This window comes from Chelonoidis abingdonii, chromosome 2 (assembly GCF_003597395.2).
Source record: "Chelonoidis abingdonii isolate Lonesome George chromosome 2, CheloAbing_2.0, whole genome shotgun sequence".
Lineage (NCBI taxonomy): Eukaryota > Metazoa > Chordata > Testudines > Testudinidae > Chelonoidis > Chelonoidis abingdonii.
Genome location: NC_133770.1, coordinates 103,784,055 through 103,807,754, shown reverse-complemented (window position 1 = coordinate 103,807,754; position 23,700 = coordinate 103,784,055). Strand labels below are relative to the sequence as shown.

At 40.1% G+C, this 23,700-nt stretch overlaps 1 protein-coding gene across 1 annotated transcript in view; it reads right to left on the bottom strand.

Moving 5' to 3' along the window:
• The window catches only part of CNTNAP2 (contactin associated protein 2), a 2,322,964-nt gene that overhangs the window by 1,111,181 nt on the left and 1,188,083 nt on the right, over positions 1 to 23,700 (bottom strand). The gene's annotated exons all lie outside the window — the stretch shown is intronic.

The following is a 23,700-nucleotide window of genomic DNA, read 5'->3' as shown; positions in this document are numbered from 1 at the left end:
TTCAAAGAACCATTTTTTCCCCATTTATTAAATTTCTTTTCAGTCAGTCTCAGGACAGACTCTGAGCTTTCTGATCAAAGGTTAAAGGAATTTTCCTTTCATGTTGAATTCATTCAAATAGTATTTATGAACTACACTTCTGCATTTTTACATTAAGGGAAGATTAATAGACCTCCTACCAACCAACAAATGGAAATATTTTCTGGAAACATAGTACAAATTAAACTATAGTTATCATCAGGATAATTTTGAAATTCACAGCATCCCTGTAATAGCTAATACTAGCCTCTTTGTTAATACCCATAGTACACCTTAATACATAATGGTCTATCTGACAAATATTTTTGGAATTATTAATTTGGGAATTTTCCTTTTCTTCCACACTAGTGTGTGCACGGATCACTTCGATTTTACAGGGATGTTGCACGTGTATCCAAGAGAAAAACATTTTTGACAGAAACACATTAAACACTTGGCCATAGTGCAGTTCACCTCCTTCTTCAAAACTTATTGTTTATACCCACAGAGTAAAAGCTTTTTAACAAAATATACTATGCAATCTGCCTACATTCTCTATTATACTACAGTAAATGAGATGTGTCACTTAAATCTGTTAGAGAATTTCAAAAGACTAACAAAAACATGCTTAAAGAAATCATCTTTTGAATGAAAAGCTAAAACATTTTTATCCTTTTTAATATTAGAGTACAGTATCCGATAGCGGTCTGAGATAGTAACAGCAAATTTCCAATTTGGAAATTTTCAATTTTCTATGAATCTGTGGATGGCTGGTGTTTTCACAGACTCAGACTTTAAGGTCAGAAGGGATCATTATGATAAACTAGTCTGACCTCCTGCACAATGCAGGCCACAGAATCTCACCCCACCACTCCTGTATGAAACCTGTGTCTGAGCCACTGAAGTCCTCAAGTCATGGGTTAAAGGCTTCAAGATGCAGAGAATCTTCCAGCAAAAGACCCTTGCCCCATGCTGCAGACGAAGGTGAAAAAACCCCAGCGCTTCTGCCAATCTACCCTGGAAGAAAATTCCTTCCCGACCCAAAATATGGCGATCAGCTAAACACTGAGCATATCGGCAAGACTCATCAGCCAGACATCCAGAAAAGAATTCTCTGTAATAACTCATATCCCACCCCATGTAACATCCCATCACAATCCTTTGGGCATATTTACCGCTAATAGTCAAAGACCAATTAATTGCCAAAATTAGGCTATCCTATTATACCATCCCCTCCATAAATTTATCAATCTTGGGCCTGGTCTACACTATGAGTTTATCATGAATTTAGCAGTGTTAAATCAAATTAACCCTGCATCCGTCCAAACAATGAAGCTGCCGTTTAGAACTGTTCCTCAACATACATATCCTGGGACATTTTGTATTTTACCAGTGTCACAAATGGAGATTCAGTCCTGCCTGTGCTTCTATCCTAGTGCTTGTCAAGATTCCCATTTTCAGCTATAGGCTGAGCAAGTGCAGAATGGTGGTTCACTCTATTTTGCTGTAAGCCAGCCGCCCTCCCCTCCCCTCTTCGATCTCTGCTTGCAGAGGCAATAAAGTCAGTGTTGTTTCTTATTCATGCATTCTTTATTACTTTATCACACAAATGGGGGGATAACTGCCAAGGTAGCCCAGGAGGGGTGGGGGAAGAGAGAAGCAACGGGTGGGGTTGTTGCAGGGGCACCCCCTAGAATGGCATGCAGCTCATCATGTCTGGGGCTCTGACCCGGAAAGGCCATTTGCCTCTCTGGGTCTTTAGTAGGCTCTCCTGACATTCTAGGCAGGACTGACTCTCCATTAGACAAAACTTAAAGAAGAGAATGACTTGGGAAGTCATTCCCATTTTTGTCCATGCGCCCCTGGCTGACCTCACCGAGGCCGGCCAGGAGCACCCATGACAGCAGCAGATCGTACAGTATGACTGGTAACCATCATTGCCAATTTGCAAAGAAGCAGATGGTACAGTAGGGCTGCTAACTGGCTTTGCTAACTTGCAAAGGCAAGGGGATGCTGCTGTGTAGCGCTGCAGTACTGCCTCTGTCAGCAGCATCGAGTAGAGATACGGTGACAGTGAAAAAAGGCTGAATGGGCTCCATGGTTGCCGTCCTATGGCGTCTGCCCAGGTAATCCAGGGAAAAGGGCAAGAAATGATTGTCTGCCGTTGCTTTCACAGAGGGAAGATTGACTGACGACATTTACCCATAACCACCCGTGACAAATTTTTGGTCCCATCAAGTATTGGGATCTCAATCCAGAATTCCAATGGGCAGGGGAGACTGCAGGAACTATGGGATAGCTACCCACAGTGTAACACTCCGGACGTCGACGCTAGCTTCAGTACATGGACACACACCGCCGAATTAATGTGCTTAGCGTAGCCACGTGCACTCGACTTTATACAACCTGTTTCCAAAAATCGGATTTATGTAAAACTGGAATAATCCCGTAGTGTAGACATTACCCTTAGTCCTGAAGCCAGATGTGTCTTTTGCCCCCACTACTCCCCTTGGAAGGCTGTTCCAGAACTTCACTCTTCTGATGGTTAGAAACTTCAGTCTAATTTCAAGGCTCAACTTGCTGATGGTCAGTTTATATCCATTTGTTCTTATCTCCACATTAGTACTGAGCTTAAATAATTCTGATCCCTCCCTGGTATTTATTCCTCTGATATATTTATAGAGGGCAATCATATCTCCCCTCAACCTTCTTTTGGTTAGGCTAAACAAGCCAAGCTCTTTGAGTCTCCTTTCATAAGACAGGTTTTCCATTCCTCGGATCATCCTACTAGCCCTTCTCTGTACCCGTTCCAGTTTGAATTCATCCTTCTTAAACATGGGAGACCAGATTGTACACAGTATTCCAGATGAGGTCTCACCAGTGCGTTGTATAACGGTACTAACACCTCCTTATCTCTACTGGAAATACCTCGCCTGAAGCATCCCAAGACCGCATTAGCTTTTTTCACTTTGATGGCACTTTAAAAGTAGTTCTATTGACATAAGTCTGACCCACACTTCTGTACACTTCTGTACAATTCTGAGTGTAATTTTATGTGCTTTTAAACCTTGTCAGTTATATTCAGCTTTTATTTTCATAACCACTTTGTGGTTTCATAAACACTGAAACCCTACATTCATATCTTGCAATATATTTGGTAAATTACTTCCTTCTCCAAAACCATTTCATGTGTCACTTTGCATGTATATCCTTCCTTAATTCTATTTGAAAATAGATTTGCTTTAAAATCATTTCTCACTGGCCAAAAAAAAAAAATCTACATTAATTTGGACAGATATTTACATGAAATCTCAATAATAATATCAATATCTAATTTTATTTTATTACTATATAACTTACTTTTATAGCAGTATAAGGAGCAATGCTAATCTTGTACTGGTATCTTAACAAATATAATTCATGTAAATATGAAAATCAATATAGGTATTTATTGACACCATCTACCTGAGCATGCTTTTTTATTTTATTTATTTATATAATTGGTTAAAAGTTTTAAGTTAAATGTATCTAATAAACCACAACTCCCTATTGTTAGTTGTGTGTGTCTTGTAAGAGAGCTAGCTTAAACCCAGCTTCCTCTGGAATTTTTTTTTTAAATCAACATTTTTACTTTACTAAATACTAATTTGACATAGTTCAGGGTGGAAAGTGATTCAAACTATAGGGAATTTTAAGTCAGCAGAATGTAGTAACTTCAATATCATTTGGTGAGAACACCAAGATAAATACTTATTTTGAGGCAAATCCACAGCCAGACCAGGGCTGTGCCCACTGGTTCCCTTCAAGGAGCAGTGGGAACTGTCTGGGGTTCTCTGCTCGATGTCCTCCATTGGATCCCTGCTTTTGACCTTCACTCCTGTCCCTTGTTTTTCATTAGTTGTCCTCCACATTTACTTGAGACCTGGGTCCAGTAGCTCCTCCCCTTAGGTGGCAGAGAGGGGCCTTTAGATGGGAGTGGGTGAGATTCTCAATAGTGCCATGACTCACAGCTCCAATAGAGCTTGCTGTGACTCTTCACTCAGGCAAGCAGCAGCAACTCAGCTGCACTGACTCAGCCTGTAAGCAGAGCCTGCAGTGATTTCGCCCTCAGATACGCTGCAGGGCCCAGGTCAAATGACTCCCAAACACATATTTCACTGACCCTGCTAAAGCTGAAAGTTAGCTAGGAACCCTACTGCTGCCTCCTGCAGTGTTACAAAATCCCTAGACTTCCAACCTGCCCTCCATCCTGTCCCTGCTCCTGCTCCCGCTCCACCCCACTTCAGCCTTGTCTGTGCCCTTCTGCAACCTTTCTCCAGCCCTGCATCCCTCCTGACCCCTGACTTGTATGGGGAGATTTTGGCAAACCAGTAAAGTGCCTGAAATCACTATTGCTTATTGCTAAAAGCAGCCAAGTTAGCAGGCGGTAAAGTGGCCAGGCAGCAGACTAGCTTGACCAGGGGAGAGGGTTTTGCGTGCTACAGAAAGGGCAGCTTGACCCCGTGTCCTTCCTGATAAGAATTGTGTTGAAACTGCTAATACATGCATTTTAGGGGCCTCAAGACTGCAAACGCTGGGAAAAACCCACACCTGGTTAATCAATAATCAGAAGGAAACCTCTTGCTTGACCATTGAAACTGCTTGCTTAACAAGTTTTCTTTAAGGGACATGTCATTGTACTATAAATAAGGGGAAAAAGTTTGAGGTAGTGGGACACTTTGGGACTGGACTGTCCCCCTGGATGCATCTTGTGTTCCCCACCGGCTGCCACTGTACCACTCGAGAGCCACACTCTGCTTCAGTAATTATCGAGGGTTGGGGATGTTTTACTAATCTGTTGCAGATGTAAGTGCTTGAGACTAACTACAGTTTAGCTTTAAGTGAAAGCACTCTCTTGTCCTGTTTGTGCCGCCCATCTTCGGTTGGATGGTCATGTCTTCTCTGATTTATTTCCTGACATCACTTCGCACAGAGTAAAAGTTACCAAGAGCTTTGGATTGAAAGAACCCCAGGTAACAAGACTGACTCCACCCCAGCTTTAACCTCTGGTCCGCAGTCAGACTCCAGCTACGATCTTTATTTTTGGCTGGTCTGTAAACTCTAACCTCAGCTCTGTCCAGCCTGTCCCGAGATCCTAGTTTCAGTGCTGCCCTCATCCTTGTCCTGATTCTATGGACTACTCTATGGTCCAACCCCCAGGCCTGACTGCTTAGAACTCAGAGCTAAACACTCATGCTGTTGGAAAAAGTGCTATAAAGTGTATAGAGTAAAATTTTCATAAGTATTTGATCATACTTATATCTGTGCATGGAAATCACCTTGTGTAATTTTGCACACACAGTAGAGCAGGGGTAGGCAACCTATGGCACAGGTGCCGAAGGGAGCACGTGAGCTGATTTTCAGTGGCACTCACACTGCCTGGGTCCTGGCCACTGGTCCGGGGAGCTCTGCATTTTAATTTTAAATGAAGCTTCTAAAACATTTTTAAAACCTTATTTACTTTACATACAACAATAATTTAGTTATATATTATAGAACTTAAAGAAAGAGACCTTCTAAAAATGTTAAAATGTATTACTGGCATGCAAAACCTTAAATTAGAGTGAATAAATTAAGACTCAGCACACCACTTCTGAAAGGTTGCCGACCTCTGCAATAGAGTATATACATGCAAGACCCATTTATGTTCTATTTGCACTTGAATTGAATGCACAAATGAATTTTGGATGTCTTTGTTCTATCATCTGGTTGTATATCAGCTTTTTTTCTGTTGGCCAGAGGATCATCCTCACACAATTCCATGATTCAATTTCTTTTTGATATAGACTTCTATCACCCTGGACCTTATGGTTCCTTCATATCTCCTATATCTGCTAATCTGCTTTAGGCACCTCCACAACACTCCCCATGTACACCACTACCTGGGTTCCACTGTGCTAAAATCTGCATCCATGTCTTCTTCTCCTCTTGCCTTGACTATTGCAAATACACTCTCTTTAGTCTCTCATTTCCCTGCTCTCCTGAATCCAGGTCAAAGAAATATGACCATATCCTCTCCATTTTTAATAAAATCATTGACTGTCCATTCCTTTCAGGACAAAGTTCAATATTACCTCCTAACTGAAACCATCTTGGGCCTTTCTGCAAATTACCATATGGACATTTTTATCTTTTTTTCTATTTTGCCTACACTTGTTTAGCACTGGGCCACTTCTGCTTCTTCACATACACTTGTCAATTTTGTGTAAGTAAAGTTCCTGCCATGTGACAGTTTCTTGTATCTGTCACTTAACTAGTTTCTCCATGTATTTTCACACCTACCATGAAAGCACATACTTTTTGCCTTTCCTTATATGGTATGTTCAATTTCTCTGTATCCTATATTTTTATTTGAAATATGTGATTTTGTTATTTAAACTCAAGGTGGATGAGATAATCTCTTTTATTGGACCAACTTCTGTTGGTGAGAGAGAACACAAGAACAGCCATACTGGGTCAGACCAGTGGTCTTCCAACAGTGGCTCATGCCAAGTACTTCAGAGGGAATGAACAGAACAGTTAATCATCAAGTGATCCATCTCGTCCCCCTTTCCCAGCTTCTGGCAAACAGAGCCTAGAGACACCATTCCTGCCCATCCTGGCTAATAGCCATTGATGGACCTATCCTCCATGAACTTATCTAATTATTTTTTAACCCTTTTATAGTTTTGGCCTTCACAACATCCTCTGGCAAAGAGTTCTACAGGTTGACTGTGCATTGTGTGAAGAAATATTTCCTTTTGTTTTTTTTAAACCTGCTGCCTATAAATTTCATGTGGCAATCCCTAGTTCTTGTGTTATGGGAAAAAGTAAACAACACTTCTTTATTTACTTTCTCCATACCAGTCATGATTTTGTAGACCTCTAACATGTCCACCCTTAATTGACTCTCTTCCAAGCTGAAAAGTCCCAGTCTTATTAATCTCCCCTCATATGGAACTGTTCCATACCCATAATTATTTTGGTTGTCGTTTTCTGTACCTTTTCCAATTCCAATATATCTTTTTTGAGATGGGGCTACCACATCTGCACATCATTTTCAAGATGTGGGTGTACCATGGATTTATATAGAGGTAATATGATATTTTGTGTCTTATTATCTCTCTCTTTCCTAACGATTCCCAACATTAGCTGTTTTGAGTGCCGGTGCACACTGACTGGACGTTTTAAGAGAATTATCCACAATGACTCCAAGATATCTTTCTTGAGTGGCAACAGCTAATCTAGACCCCATCATTTACATGTATATTTGGGATTATGTTTTCCAATGTGCAGTACCTTGCATTTCTCAATATTGAACATCTTCTGCTATTTTGTTGCCCAGTCACTCAGTTTTCTGAGATCCCTTTTCACAGTCTGCTTTGGACTTAACTATCTTGAGTAGTTTTGTTTCATCTGCAAATTCTTTAACCTCACTGTTTACCCCCTTTCCCATATCATTTATGAATATAATGAACAGTCCTGTTCCCACCACAGACCTCTGTAGCGCACCACTATTTACTTCTCTCCATGCTGAAAACTGACCATTTATTCCTACCCTTTGTTTCCTATCTTTTAACTAGTTACCAATCCATGAGAGGACTTTCCCTCTCATGCCATGACAGCTTACTTTCCTTAAGAGCTTTTGGTGAGGGGCTTTGTCAAAGGCTTTCTGAAAAACTAAGTATACTATATCCACTGGATCCCCCTTGTCCATATGCCTGTTGACCCTCTCAAAGAATTCTAGTAAATTGATGAGGCATGATATCCTTTTACAAAAAAACATGTTGAGTCTTCCCTAACCTATTATGTTCATCTACGTGTCTGATAATTCTGTTCTTTACTACAGTTTCAACCACTTTGCTCGGTACTGAAGTTAGGCTTACAAGCATGTAATTGCCAGGATGCTTCTGGAGACATTTTAAGACATTAAAAGTTGGTGTCATATTAGCTATCCTCCAGTCATCTGGTACAGAATCTGATTTAAATGATAGGTTGCAGACTACAGTTAGTAGTTCGGCAATTTCACATTTGAGTTCCTTCAGAACTTTTAGGTGAATACCATCTGGTCCTGGTGACTTATTACTGTTTAGTTTATCAATTTGTTCCAAAACCCCTTGTCATAAACAGATAGTAGGAGTTAGTAGAAAGAAGTACTTATATCTCTTTTTGACTTAAAGGGTAGCAAGTCCGGAGGACATCGTGAACAGGATCTTTCAAACTGAGGAGGAAAGTTTCTGGTGTTGATGCTGTCAGAATTGTGTGGGTGTTCCTCTGGGTCTGAGAGTGACCAGAGTGCAATCAGGTTCTCTCCAATCTCTCTCGATACAGGCCTCCTTAAGTTATAAATAGTAATCCGAGGCATAAGGTGGTTTAGGCATTAGTTTGTTTTTTAATTGGCAATTGGCATTTGCTGGAAGGAGTTCAAATTGTTATTTTGCTAAAGTATCTTAGATTTGTATGATCATACTAGGGCTGGAGGTAATTCCATGTCTATACTGAAAACCTGTACCTAATCATATTTAATATTACAAAATATTTACTGTTTTTCTCTTTTATTAAAGCTTCTTGTTTAAGAACCTGATTATTTATGATTAGTGAGACCCGGGCAGAGACTGGGTCTCCCAGCCAGAATTGGTGGGAGATAAGGAGGGAAGGTGGAGAAACAGGTTAATTTTCGTCTCTGTGTAGGATTTACTATCTATCCTTCAGGAGAGTCTGGGAGGGGAAAGAGAAAAGGGAGCGGGAATGGGAATTTTTCTCTCGGTTTTTGTGATTCAGAAGTTTGATCACAATCAATATTCCGGGTAACACAGGAGGAGGAACTGGGAGAGTCCGGTGGGGAAAGGTTACTTCTTGTAAGTTAAGATCCGACGGCGCTAGGGTCTTGGGGTACCAGCCGGGCAAGGTTTGGGGACTAGAGTTGTACCAGGCCTGAATTCTGGGTGTGCAGGCTCAAGTTACTAGGCTGGTAATTAAGCTTAGAGGAATTCATGCTGGTACCCCATCTTTTGAACGCTAAGGTTCAGGGTGGGGAATTATACCATGACACCCCTCCTCTATTGACACCTCAATCTGGGACAATTCCTCAGATTTGTCACCTAAAAAGAATGGCTCAGGTTTGGGAATCTCCCTCACATTCTCAGCCATGAAGACTGATGAAAAGAATTCACTTAGTTTCTCTGCAACGGCCTTATTGTCCTTGAATGGTCCACAGGTTGTTTAGAAAGCTCCCTGCTTCCGATATACTTAAACATTTTTTTTTTTGCTATTACTTTTTGAGTCTCTGTCTAGCTGTTCTTCAGATTCTTTTTTGGCCTTCCTAATTATATTTTTACACTTCACTTGTGAGATTTTATGTTCCTTTATATTTTCTTCAATAGGATTTAACTTTTACTTCTTAAGGGATGCCTTTTTGCCTACCACTGCTTCTTTTACTTTGTTGTTTAGCGCTGGAGGGCAATTTTTTGGTCCTCTTACAGTGTTTTTTTAATTTGGGGGTATACATTTAATTTGAGCCTCTATAATGGTGTCTCTAAAAAGTTTCCATGCAGCCTGCAGAGATTTCATTTTTGGCACTGTACTTTTAATTTCTGTTTAACTAGCTTCCTCATATTTGTGTAGTTGCACTTTCTGAAATTAAATGCTACTGTGGTGTTACCCCCACCCTCAAGGATGTTACATTTAATTATATTATGGTCACTATTACCAAGCAATTCAGCTATGTTCACCTCTTGGACAAGATGTACCTCTGGGATCCACTTAGGACTACATCAAGAATTGCCCCCACTTGTGGGTTCCAGGACTAGTTGCTCCAAGAAGCAGTCATTTAAAGTGTTAAGAAACCTTATCTCTGCATCCCTTCCTGAGGTGATACATATCCAGTCAATATGGGGATAGTTGAAATCCCCTATTATTATTGAGTTTTCTATTTTTATAGCCTCTCTAATCTCCCTGAGTATTTCACAGTCACTATCACCATCCTGGCCACGTGGTTGGTAGTATTATCCCTACTGCTATGTTCTTATTATTCAAGCAGGGAATTACTATTCATAGAGATTCTATGGTACAGTTTGTTTTATTTAATATTATTACTTCACTTGACTCTATGCTTTCTGTCACATATAGTGCCACTTCCCCACCAGCACAACCCTGTTCTGTCCTTCCAACATATTTTGTACCCTGGTATTATTGTGCCCCATTGATTATCCTCATTCCACCAAGTGCCTGTGATGCCTATTATATTGATATCCTCTTTTAATATGAGACAAGCTTTCAAGCTTACACAGAGCTCTTCTTCAGGCCTGGGAAACTTACTCAGTGTCACAGCTAGATATAAGATGGAAAAGATTCTTTAGCATAAGTAGTTAACACATATTTCAAGGGACCATGCGAGCATCATCAAGTCTAGTTCAAGTTCTCAGTATTATTCTCAAGAAGCTGAATAACCTGGGACCTAGATATCTAATAGACTGCCTAAAGCTCCAGGACAAGGGTGGTGATTGACTATTCAGGCAAAATGGAACTTTCTACATAAAGGTAAAGTTAATCGGTGTCCAAGATAGGGCATTTTCAGGGGTCTAGTCCCAGATGGTAGAAGGAATTCCCGCAGGGAGAAAAGGACCATCACAAATTTCACCCACTTCTGCTTCAAGTACCAGGTTCACTTCTTTGGTCTTGCCTTCTCTAACATAAACACTGAGGTGTGTGCATATTTTTAAAAAATAAAATAATTAGCCCCCAATAATACAAACCAACAAAAACCTCTACCAAAACATTTCACTGAACATATAATTCTACATGTGGGGACAGGATGAGACAAAGAACAAATCACATATGACAAATGTTAGTCTCCTTGCTTATTGCACTGCTGAAAAGCACTCAGATACTACCATATAGAATAGAGCAGAATATTAAGAGATAGTCAGATAGGAAAAATGCTATACAAAATAACACTGTGTTGAGTTATTCTTAACATGGAATTCAATCTTTTCTTTCTCATCTTCAAAGCCTTAACTAATCTTGTACCTGCTTATGTCTCAGCAGTGATTTCCTCTTACTCTTTCTTTAGCTCCTTGTAATCCTTTTCTTACTGGTTCCTTCAACCCTTTCTCTATTTCATATCTGTTAAGCTGTCCATTATGGTTTCAGTGGATTTCCCAGAACTTTTTCACCAGTTGTCCTCTCGTGCCTCCTTCAAATCTCTTTAAATCCATTAACCCTTCTGGCATGGCTCTCCACACCTTTGCATATCTCAACTATCTTACATTTTGTCTTGTTTGTCTTTTTATAAATAACTGTCTTATTATATGCATTTTAAACATACTGATGAAAATTTATGTTTATTCCCACAGAGAAATTTTTTGTACAATGTTAAAGTTATAGCTAAGTAGTCAAAAGTCATTACATGAAAAGATTAGGGTTACATTCACAATCTTAATTCTGACCCTTATGAATTTGCATTATGATACAGTAACAGAATGGATAAAAATGTTCCCACTGTCCTTTTGTAGCATATGTGCAAAAGGGCTGAGGGAGCGCTTCTGCACATATTTCACTACAGATTACATAGCTAGATTACCCATGCACGTATGTGCAGTAAATCGTCCTTAGAATTAATGTTACTTGCTTAGGAAAAGAAACAAAATTATGGAAGAAATACTGCAGGAGTTTGGAAAAAAATACCATAGGACTTTGTTACTTTGAACAGAAGTTTTATATGCTAATATAACCTAATTTTGTCTTTGTCTGTCTGTGTCTTTAGTATTTTTAGCATCATGTGATTGTATCTTTCTTCATCTTCATTCATTTAATAAAGCCTAAATAAATTATTACAGGATTGGACTGAACGTTACCTTATTGGATGAAGGAGGGTGATCCAAGGTGGAACTGACCTGTGGTATGTGTATGGTCCTTTGGGAATAGAGGAACTTGGATTTTATGTGATAGTACAATGAAAGGAGCCTAAAAGCACTGGGGGGCTGCTTCTTTGGTGTTACGAGGGACCAGAGTTTCCACGGGGACTGTTTAACTTCTATATTAAGACTGGCAAAAGCCTATGGAATTAACAAGCAGCATGGTTAGTTGGTGTGTCTCAGGAGTTAGAGTCACAGCTGGCACTGGGTTAACTTCCCTGTCAGTGAACAGTCTACCCTGAAGTGAAACCCAGGGTCTTGTGACAGTAACGGGTATGATAAGGCCCATTCAAACAAAATTCATCTTAATGCAGCCAAATGCAAAGTTATACATCTAGGAATAAAGAATGCAGGCCAAACCTACAGGGGACAGTATCCTGGAAAGAAATCCTGGAAGGATTTAGGGATCAAAACAAGCAACTCAATAAAAGCTCCTAGAGTGATACAGTGGCAAAAAGAGCTCATGCAATATTTAGATGCATAAGCATGTGTGTTGTGAGGACAGAGATGAATTTACCTCTGTATATGGCATTGGTGAGATTGATATTAGAATACTGTGTACCATTCTGGTGTTCACATTTTAAAAAGGATGTTTTAAAACTTGTCTTGGGTACAAAAAATGAGCCATAAACTTCATTCAAGGGTTGGAGAAAATGCCTTAAAGTGAAAGACTTAAAGCACTATCTGTTTAGCTTATCAAAAAGAAGATTGAGAGCTGACTTGATCACAGTGTGTAAGTACTTTCACAAAGAGAAAATACTAGATACTCAAGAGCTCTTGAATCTAGCTGAGAAAGGTATAACAAGAACCAATGGTGGAAAGCTGAATCCAGACACATTTAAACTGAAAATAAGACTTTTTTTCCCCCTCAAGTGAGGGTTATCAACCATAGTAACAAACTATTAAGGGAAATGCTGGATTTTCCATCTCTTGATGTCTTCCAATCAAGACTGGATTCCTTTCTGGAAGATATATTTAGCCAAACACAAGATATTGGGCATAATATGGGTGAAACGTGAGGGCCTGTAATATACAGGAAGTCAGACTAGGTTATCTAATGGTCCTTTCTGTCTTAAACACTACAAAACTGAACTCCAGATTATCATCAGTGATAGATCCCACACTTCTCAACTCATTCATTCTTCTTATTCCCTTACCTGATACTGCTTCCTCCACCATGTTTGCAATGCACATTCATCTGTGGACTCAAGTTGCCAATAAATCTAAAAGAGTGATCTGGGCTATGAAAGTGCTTAAAGCAACATGTTGGGCCCAGTTCCCCAATGCATTGTACCTTGCATAATAGTTTACACCCATGCAAAGTGGTATAAAATTCTACCATTTTGTGGTAACATTTCACATCCTTGTTGCACTGGTGTAACTGACTGTAGAAGAAGCCAGGCAGTGGTAGATTAGCCCTGTTAAGTCTATGATACAATATATATGAGAGAAAATTTAAAAGGATAATAAAAGATAATGCTTTTAACTTCTAAATCACCTTTCATCTGAGGATTTGAAAACACCTTGCAAACATGAATTAGGACTACCTTTATAAGGTAAGCACCATTAGATCCATTTTACTGATGGGTACGCTGATGGTCAGAGTTCCATAGCTTGCTCCAAGTAAAAGAGTTCACTAGCGGTAGACTCAGGAAAATAGCCCAAAATAGTCCCTTGTTCTAGACAGTACCCCTGTCTGTAGTGAACAGCTCTTCAGAAAGCAAGTAGAATATGTATAAGCAATAACAGAAACAAGTAGTACTGATCCACAGACTGATCAGATGATTCTAAGAAGCCCCATCATAGCTGACAATAGACTACAAATATCTGCTCCTGTCAGACAAATTAGAGGAAAAACAGCTGATCTGACAATCTAGACAAACTCTCAGTTCTTACGATTTAACAAGTGTTTAATGTGACTTTGAACTTCTCAACAATAAGACTATCATCCCGTATTCAAGGCAACACATTCAAAAGGCAGATGGGCTGATTGTAAAATTAATTCAGGTTCACAATAATCCCCAGACTAGTTTGATTTGCTGCTGACTTCTAACCTGATCTTGCACAGATGTATATAATTAATCGATGGTGGCATTAATGGATCTTTAGTGAATCAAAGAGAACACAGTTTCTTATTTACTACCAGTGTGTGGACTTCCCATTTCTTTGGAACATGTTATCAAGCTTGTTTTATCATACAGGTTAAAAACCACAAACTGCCTAGCAGTTTTAACCAGTGTGATTTACAGAGAGAAATCAGTATTAAAATATTCAGTGACATTTCGTTAAGCAAAGTTCCTTTAGGGCACATTCATAGAAAAGGCTGCCAAACTGTTATGAGTGTTATCTCCAGAACAATAAGGTGCTGTTACAGACTGTTAGCAAGAGAAGGATTAATGAAAAACTGATGCAATTAAAAAGAAAAAAAGGCAAAGAAAAAAGCAGTAGTTAACTCACGTGGACTAAGTTGTCCTTTTGGTTTTGTTCAAATTCAGGAAACCCAGTCATTTTTTGCTTGTATGCAATAATACATGCTAGTCTGTCTATGTAACTTTCAAGGCATCTTAAAAATTATCTGCTTAACAATAAAATATACTGTGTATACATAACCCTATAAAGGTAGACTGTATAATAATAAATCAATAAAAGCAGTTAATTAAGCCTGAGTAAAGACAAAGGCTTTGCACCATGACCTTTTGGTGAACAAGCTCCGGGCTAGAGCTTCAGCTGGTGTAAATCACTGTAGATCTTAATGGAGAGTCACTGATTTATACCAGGAGAGAGTCTGGCCCCAGGCTTTATCAGAACAAAAGGGAAAATGAATGTGAATTAAAGGCCTCTACCAAAAATCATCTGGTATCAGCCACTACATATTTAAAGATAGAGACTATTAATTTGAGAGCCCCAGATGATGTCAGCTGCGATGGTAGTAAATACTGGTCTATCAGACCCAAGCCACACATATTTTTGTATATCAGTGTTGATATCTAAACTGCACCCAGAAATGAACAAATAGGAAGCCAGTGAAATGGTTGGAGCCCTTGAGTAACTTGAAAGTCAGTGGGACTTAGGCATCTAAGTCACTTTTGAAAAACGATATTTAGGTTCCTATGTCACTTAGGTCTTGCAACACTGAGCAGAACAATGCCTAAATACATTTACAAACCTGGGCCCAATTACTTAAGTATAACACCATGAAGTAGATGGACTGCTGTTTTCTGCAGGTCCACTAAGTCTTCAAGGGCAGCCCCATGTACAGCATGTTGTGGGGGAATCACAAAATCATAGACAACTGTAGCAGTTGCAGGTGAAAACGTGTTTGGGTCTACACTTGCAAGGTCAGGATTCCAGCTGATACCAAAGTTGCACCTACATAGTATTTTCAATAATCTTCCCCTAAAAGTAACACTGAAAGACAGAACAGTGACTGGTGAGATGTCAGATTGCCAAAACAAGGCATAGGTTCTGAAGCAGGGCCTAAATCTGAAGTTTCTATCTATCTTGAGAGATAAGCCATTGGAAACTACAAAACTGAGAACTCTAGGTTCAATATTTCTATTTTGGATTTACACAGTTTATGTATTTCTAAGACATCTCTCATCTGGAGTTCAAGTTAAGCAATCTGAAATTCAGTGAAACTGTACAAAAATTGGTGTAATTAGTTAATGACACGTTTTAACATAATGGCTTATTGTACTTTGACCAGATGCCTATCCATAATTTAGGTACAGGGTTTTTTAATACAGATGTATATCTTTATACATTTTTCTCTTTTCCTATTTATGTTGCCATGGAATCTGTTCATTGCTCATTTACACTGCTGTACGATATTGGACAATACCCTGAAATATTACATGGCACGGTAACAGGGTTTATTGGTATCCCTTGTAGCTGTTCCATACTCTTCCCCGGGGATGTTACCAGGTGAAGTCACACAAATGTCTAAGCACCTTGAGGTTATATCTACACCACAATCACACATCCGTGGCTGGCCCATGCCATCTCAGGCTCCTGGGGCTTGGGCTAAGGCACTCTTTAATTGCAGTGTAGACTATTGAGTAGACTCCCAACTCGCAGGTCTAATTGCAGTGCAGACATACTCTCGAAGATTAATTGTCAGCAGGATTCAGCAGTAACTCAGGGAGTCACTATCAGCTAGGAGCTGTGTAGGTGCATTTGAGTCTATTGAGGCTCAAAACCTTAAGAGAGGCTTGTGTTACTCTCAGAACAGATAGAGAGAAACAGGTTGTGCTGACTAATAGCCAGGTTAGAGAATTTCCAGGGAAATATTAGAGCTACTCTGTATGGTTTCCTCTTTTTGTTTTTGTATATTTGAGCTTGCTATTTACACAATTGAATAGAAAGAGATGCAATTACAGCCTGTTGCCAAGTTTCAGAGTAGCAGCCGTGTTTAGTCTGTATCCGCAAAAAGAACAGGAGTACTTGCGGCACCTTAGAGACTAACAAATTTATTTCAGCATAAGCTTTCTTGGGCTACAGCTCACTTCTTCGGATGCATAGAATGGAGCACACAGACAGGAGATATTTATACATACAGAGAACATTACTTCCACCTTTTCATGTTCTCTGTATGTATAAATATCTCCTGCCTGTGTGTTCCATTCTATGCATCCGAAGAAGTGAACTGTAGCCCACGAAAGCTCATGCTGAAATAAATTTGTTAGTCTCTAAGGTGCCACAAGTACTCCTGTTCTTGTTGCCAAGTTGGTGCCAATTTAGGTTAAGCCAGAACCTCTGCAATAAAACCCTTCCTGGAACGGGTGATGAATATGTTCAAACCTTCAGAGCCCTGCATGGATACAAAAACTGTATCTGAATCCAACTGACGATCTGCAAAAATTGTCCATGGATATCAGTGGATTTGCAGGGCTCTGAAGATCTGAGCCTCCCAAAATTTTCTCATTTTTTGCTCCCTGATCCTTCTAGGGGCCACACTGAAGAGTCTTCCATTTCCACTGCACTGATGGAAAACTAACTTCACATTAACTTGTAATGAACATTGTGGTCATGTAATCACCTCTCTTTTGGACAGTTTGAAAAGGCAAAGGAGCTCACTTAAACTTGAGAACAAGCCATAAAATCATTAATTGATGTCTTGCTAATTATTTAGTACATCTACATTTCACAACTTGACTTAAATATGGCTCCTGTGATTTTATGACAACTTCATCTCACAGCCTATGTTGTGCATTTGGGGAAATTTCTCCTATTCTTGAATTATGTTTTGGAAGATGATAATTATTATCAGGTCATTCATACTACAATGGACAGACCACAGAATACACTACAGAATATAATAACTAATGCATTTGCCTATAATGAAGATGAGCGATCACGCATATACTCAACAGGCAAATGCAGAATTTTATTTCTAAATTAGTTTGCTATTAGATTTATCTAGTGGGGAACAAGGAGGCTGATGATTAGGCATCTTAAAATATCCCCCCTCCCATAATTTAAGGAATTGCTCAGTAATAAAGTGTACAACACAAAACAATAACTTTAAGTCACACTGAAACATGCAATCCCAGATATGTTTAAAACAAATGATGCATCGCTTAAGAAAACACATCAGCATGTTAATAATGACAAAGTATTATGGCTTCCTTGCTAGTTTATATCAACAGTAATCATGCTGATGGTCACATAAATGTAATATGTCATCTATTATTATTGATTAAAGTATGTCCTTGACTCAGAATCCTAATTTATTAGTCTGCTAGGGATCTGTCTTCATAAAATGTAGAAGTATTCAATAATCAGTGGTTTTTCAACTGTAAATATGTACTGCTGTCATGTCAAGATATTTAAAAACGGGAACTTAGGGTACATATGTGATTTAAACACTACTAAAGTGATGCTGAACTATAGTGAAGAATATGATTAAATGGATGACTGGCTAGTCAAGGTCACCTAGGATTCATCTAAGTTTGAGACCAAAAGGAGGAAAAGAAATTAAAATGTAATGTTATTTCTGAGGCTATTCCTTCATTGCAATTTTAATAGAAAATGATAAAACAGCCTGAAAAGCTCTCCTCCGCTATACAAATGATTAGAAAATGATGTTGAACAGACTGACATACAAGCTCTTATTGTTAGTGGCTCTTTTCTTGCTCAGTAAGTCATAAGTAACTTGTGATTCTGACCCATTCATTTGAATTTACACAACTCATTTTGTTTTAATTTACTTTTGTCAGGAGCATGACCTAATTCATTACATAGTAGATCTGAAGTTGAAGTTGAGATTCACCAAACCAATCAATGATATAGTGGTAAAGTTAGGGTCAAGTTCTGAGGTCCTTACTCAAGGCCAGGCTGTACCATGAATTTTTAGTCAGAACTCTATTAATTTCAGTGGAGAGTTCTGTTTAAATATTGATGGCATAATATGCCTGTAATGTTTTACTTAGTAATTATTGTAGCAAACTCGTAATACCTAAGTATCTCAGCATTTTATCCCTTTCAGGCCAAAACATGGTCTTCTTGATGTCAGTAGGAGTTTTCTTACACCAAAAGATAAACATTAACAAATAAGCATGCTAATTATCTCCACTAATCTCACCCACTAGCCAGCAGGCTGGAAAAAACAACAAACCCCCAGAACATATAATTTCACTCCTTATGGCAGTGACATGATGGGTGCATTTAAACTCCCACTGCTGCAGAACAAGGTTGTGGTCAAAATAAGAATCTTATGTGCTCACTGCAACCTTTATGCAAATGGGTCTTTGTCGGACTAGCTGGACGAAAAGGGGCATTGCCCCTTTAAGGGCTCCCTTGCAACACAGGGGAGAAGGGAAGCTTACAGGGATGGACAGGAAGGGCAAGATACAGTTGGGGCCAACTCAAGATCACTTCATTGCCCTTCTTGCTGACTGGAAGAGTGGGAGGGGTATTTATACCCCATGCAGCCATGGAGAGGCCTGCTTTACCAGGACTGGGATGAGAACACCAAACCTCCTTCCCATATATTTGGAAAAGAACTGGGTTCCCTTTTGACACACTGTGGGCATTACCTGGGGTGACCATACATCCTGTTTTAAGCCCTGTCTTGGCCCTCCCAACTTTGTTTTGAAAAGGACGGATTCATCTTGTTTGCTCTTGCTGACTTGATCTAAGCAAGGGGAGATTAGAGTGCTTACTCCTTGTCAGTGGGGTGCCAACCCTGTCCCCTTCCCTCTCCTGCCCCCCTTTAAGTGAGATGAGGAAGGCAGTTGGGTCAGTTATGTCTGGATCAGCAGGGAGCTGACTCCCTCCTCCCTGCACTGTACAATTTGTTCCTAAGTACTTCCAGATATTATAAGTGAATAAAACTGAAGCCTAATTAAGCCACATGCATGGCCTCTTGTCTTTCTTCCAGCTTTGACAGACAGTGCAACATCTGTCTTTGACAGATCGAAGTTAACAATTTCATAGCACTGTTGGGGAAATGCTAGTTTCTTGACCAATTCCCTCACAGAGTTTAAACTAGGCACATCATTATTCCCTGGAGCTTTTCTTCCGGAACATCTCAGCCCCAGACACTAATTGCCTGTGCCTGTGAGAGAAGTTCTAACCCTTTTTATATCTTTGGTGGAGCTAACTGATTCTACCTCTAGCAAGAGCTAGCGGTAATTCCACTGCACACCCATAAAAGGGTCAACTGTCTAATGACATGATGTCACAACAACAGAGCTGTGCGTCCCTCTGTAGAAGCCTAGAGTCTGCCAGATTTTTACAAAGATATATAAACTTGCACTTCTATGTCACTGTTTTCAATGGGTATATTTACACTGCCATTGAAAACCTGTGGCTGGTGCTTGCCAGCTGATTCGGGCTAAGATACTTGGGTTAAGGAGCTGTTTAATTGTGTTGTGGGCATTTGGGCTTGGGCTGGAGCCTGGGCTCTAGGACCGTGCAAGGTGGGAGGGTCCCAGAGCTTAGGATGCAGCCTGAGCCTGAATGTCTACACTGCAATTAAACAGCTTGAACCCTGGAGCCAAGTGATGCTGGAACATTAATAGTTGGGGTGCTGAAAGCAGTTTTTACTTTTCACTTCATGCCCCCCCTTATCCTTGTCTCCTCACCCTATCCTCCAGAGCTGGGGCTGGGAGCAAGGCCATGTCTCTGGGAGGGGAAGACCCAGATAGAGGTACGGGGGCTAAGGCTGGAGCCACAGCTGTGGGCAGGCTTGGAGTCAGGAGTGGAGCCCTGGGCAGGGGCCAGCAGCCAGGACCTCACATGTGTGCCCAGGAGCAGAGACCAGGCCATGGAGCCGGGACGGGGACCCTGGGAGGGCAGCTCTGAGAGTAGGGGGCCAGGTGAAGGGCCCCGAGAGCTGAGGCCCAGGAGTGGGGGGCGGGGATGGGAGCTGCAGTACCTCCCCGCCCTCCTAGTTCCTGTGCTTATCCTGGAGCCCATCAGCTGGCATGGGCCAGATGCAGGTGTTTTATTGCAATGTAGACATATCCGATCTGACCTCAGTCAGCAGTGAATGAAAACTGTTACCATTTAATATCCGTTAAGTGACTTATATATGTGACTTTCTTTCACATATAACACCTTCCCATACAGCCACAATACTTTACTACGTAGATATTCCACATAAATATATATAGCTATGTAATGTAATGTATATATTTGTTTGTATCTCTCTCCCTTTATCCTTTGTGTGCATCACTTGTCTTTTTAGACCAAGGGTGGAAATAATTACTGATCCTCTGAGATGCATGCAATAATCTTCAGCAATTTGAAAGCTGCAACACATAAGCAACCTTTACACATGCATTCTTTTTAGATATTAACATCCTACTTAGACTCCTAGACTCCTAGACTTTAAGGTCAGAAGGGACCATTATGATCATCTAGTCTGACCTCCTGCACAATGCAGGTCACAGAATCTCACCCATCCACTTCTATAACAAACCCCTAACCTATGTCTGAGTTACTGAAGTCATCAAATTGTGGTTTAAAGACCTCAAGGAGCAGAGAATCCTCCAGTAAGTGACCGATGCCCCATGTTGCAGAGGAAGGCGAAAAACCTCCAGGGCCTCTGCCAATCTTCTCTGGAGCATAAACCCTGAGCATGTGGGCAAGACTCACCAGCCACCACCCAGGAAAGAATTCTCTGTAGTAACTCAGATCCCACCCCATCGAACATCCCATCACAGACCGTTGGGCATATTTACCTGCTAATAATGAAAGATCAATTAATTGCCAAAATTTAGGCTATCCCATCATGCCATCCCCTCCATAAACTTATCAAGCTTAGTCTTGAAGCCAGATATGTCTTTTGCCACCATTACTCCCCTTGGAAGGCTATTCCAGAACTTCACTCCTCTAATGGTTAGAAACCTTCATCTAATTTCAAGTCTAAACTTCCTAGTGTCCAGGTTATTTCCATTTGTTCTTGCGTCCACATTGGTACTAAGCTTAAATAATTCTGATTCCTCCCTGCTATTTATCCCTCTGATATATTTGTAAAGAGCAATCATATCTCCTCTCAGCCTTCTTTTGGTTAGGCTAAACAAGCCAAGCTCTTTGAGTCTCCTTTCATAAGACAGGTTTTCCATTCCTCGGATCATCCTAGTAGCCCTTCTCTGTAACTGTTCCAGTTTGAATTCATTCTTCTTAAACGTGGGAGACCAGAACTGCACCCAATATTTCAGATTAGGTCCCACCAGTGCCTTGTATAAAGGTACTAATATCTCCTTATCTTTACTGGAAATACCTTGCCTGATGCATCCCAAGACCGCATTAGCTTTTTTAACGGCCACATCACATTGGCAGCTTATAGTCATTCTGTGATCAACCAATACTCGGAGGTCTTTCTCCTCCTCTGTCACTTCCAACTGATGTGTCCCCAATTTATAATCAAAATTCTTGTTATTAATCCCTAAATGCATGACCTTGCACTTTTCACTATTAAATTTCATCCTATTACTATTACTCCAGTTTACAAGGTCATCCAGATTTTCCTGTATGACATCTTGATCCTTCTCTGTGTTAGCAATACCTCCCAGCTTTGCGTCATCCACAAACTTTATTAGCATATTCCCTCTTTTTGTGCGAAGGTCAGTAATAACAAGATTAAATAAGATTGGTCCCAAAACCGATCTCTGAGGAACTCCACTAGTAACCTCATTCTAGCCTGACTTACTGGATCACAGCTAATTACTGCTAGAGCTAGAGGCCTTGTGGGTTTCCATCCCGGTTGCAAGTCTTTAGAAATCTGGTTGATGTGGTGTCAAGGTGGTACAGAGGAGCTCGGTCAGATACTGTTTTGTAAGGGCTGCACAATGTTTTGATTTTACAAACTTCATCATGGAGTGCAGCAATTCACAGAAGTATATTGTGCAAAAAATTGAAATGAGTCGCACATTAATCTTTTGGAGTTGAGGATACTTCATTCCTGGCATTTGCTTCCAGAACTCGACAGTAGACTGATTTTTTTTTTTTTTTTTTTTTTTTTTTACAGAAACTATCATTTTTAGACCCTGGTCTTCCTGGAGTTCCAATAGTTCCATTTCTACAGTAGATGTTTCTATAACTATGGTTTTGGGAATACGGTTTTGGGAGCCATTGATCATATTAGCCATGAAAGAATTTACAGGAAAGGTGAAGCAGGATTTCAGGTTCTGCAAGTCTTCAAACCTGGTCTGAAAGTCATCAAACACTCCTTGTAATTTACTTCTGAATGCCTCGAGTTTGTGATCTTATACTTTGATTTCAGGGAATGTGTTTACCCTACTCTTGAGATGGTGAAAGTGGTTGAAGTCTCTTGACATTATGTCTCTTTGCAGAAGCTTTAACTTGTTCTGGAAGCTGAAGATTGTCTGAGTAAGATCAAAAATAATCTTATCCTTCTCTTGGAGTGTCAAGTTGAGAGTTTGCAGGTGCTGCATAATACCAGTGAAAAACATCAGATCCTGCATCCATTGCTCATCTTTCAGTTGTGGATAGGACTTTTCCTTTTCTTCAAGGAAAGCACTGATAGGCTCCAACAGTTCCACAAACCTATTCAAGACATTGCTGGTGAAAACCACCTCACAATACAGTAGAAAGAGACCTTGTTAGGTTTGTCTTCAAAATCAAGCTCTTCAATGAAATTTTTGAATTGTCAATGAGTCTTCCCATTCAAGCACATTAAATTGACAATTTCCACGACTGTTTTCATAACATTTTCATACTTGAAGCATCTACCTGTGAGTTGTACATGATGGATCATGCAATGTACAGGGAGAAACTGTGGAAATTTAGAATCGTTTTTCAAAAGTCCAATAAGGCCTACTTTTCCCCTCAATCTTGCAGGTGATCCATCCATTGCAACATTGACAAGTTTATCCAGCAGTACATTGGCATTTGTCAATGCTTTGTCAAGTGTATTCTTTATGTCAACACTGCAGGTTGTTTCTTTTAGCACCACTAAGTACAACATTTCTTCTTTCACAATTACATCCATGGAAACATAGTGAACAAATACAGCAAGTTGTCGTTTATCTTGAATATCTGTGGATTCATTGACAGCTAAGCTGAGTCATAGAAACACAGAATATCAGGGTTGGAAGGGACCTCAGCAGGTCATCTAGTCCAACCCCCTGCTCAAAGCAGGACCAATTCCCAACTAAATCATCCCAGCCAGGGCTTTGTCAAACCTGACCTTAAAAACCTGTAAGGAAGGAGATTCCACCACCTCCTTAGGTAACCCATTCCAGTGCTTCACCACCCTCCTAGTGAAAAAGTTTTTCCT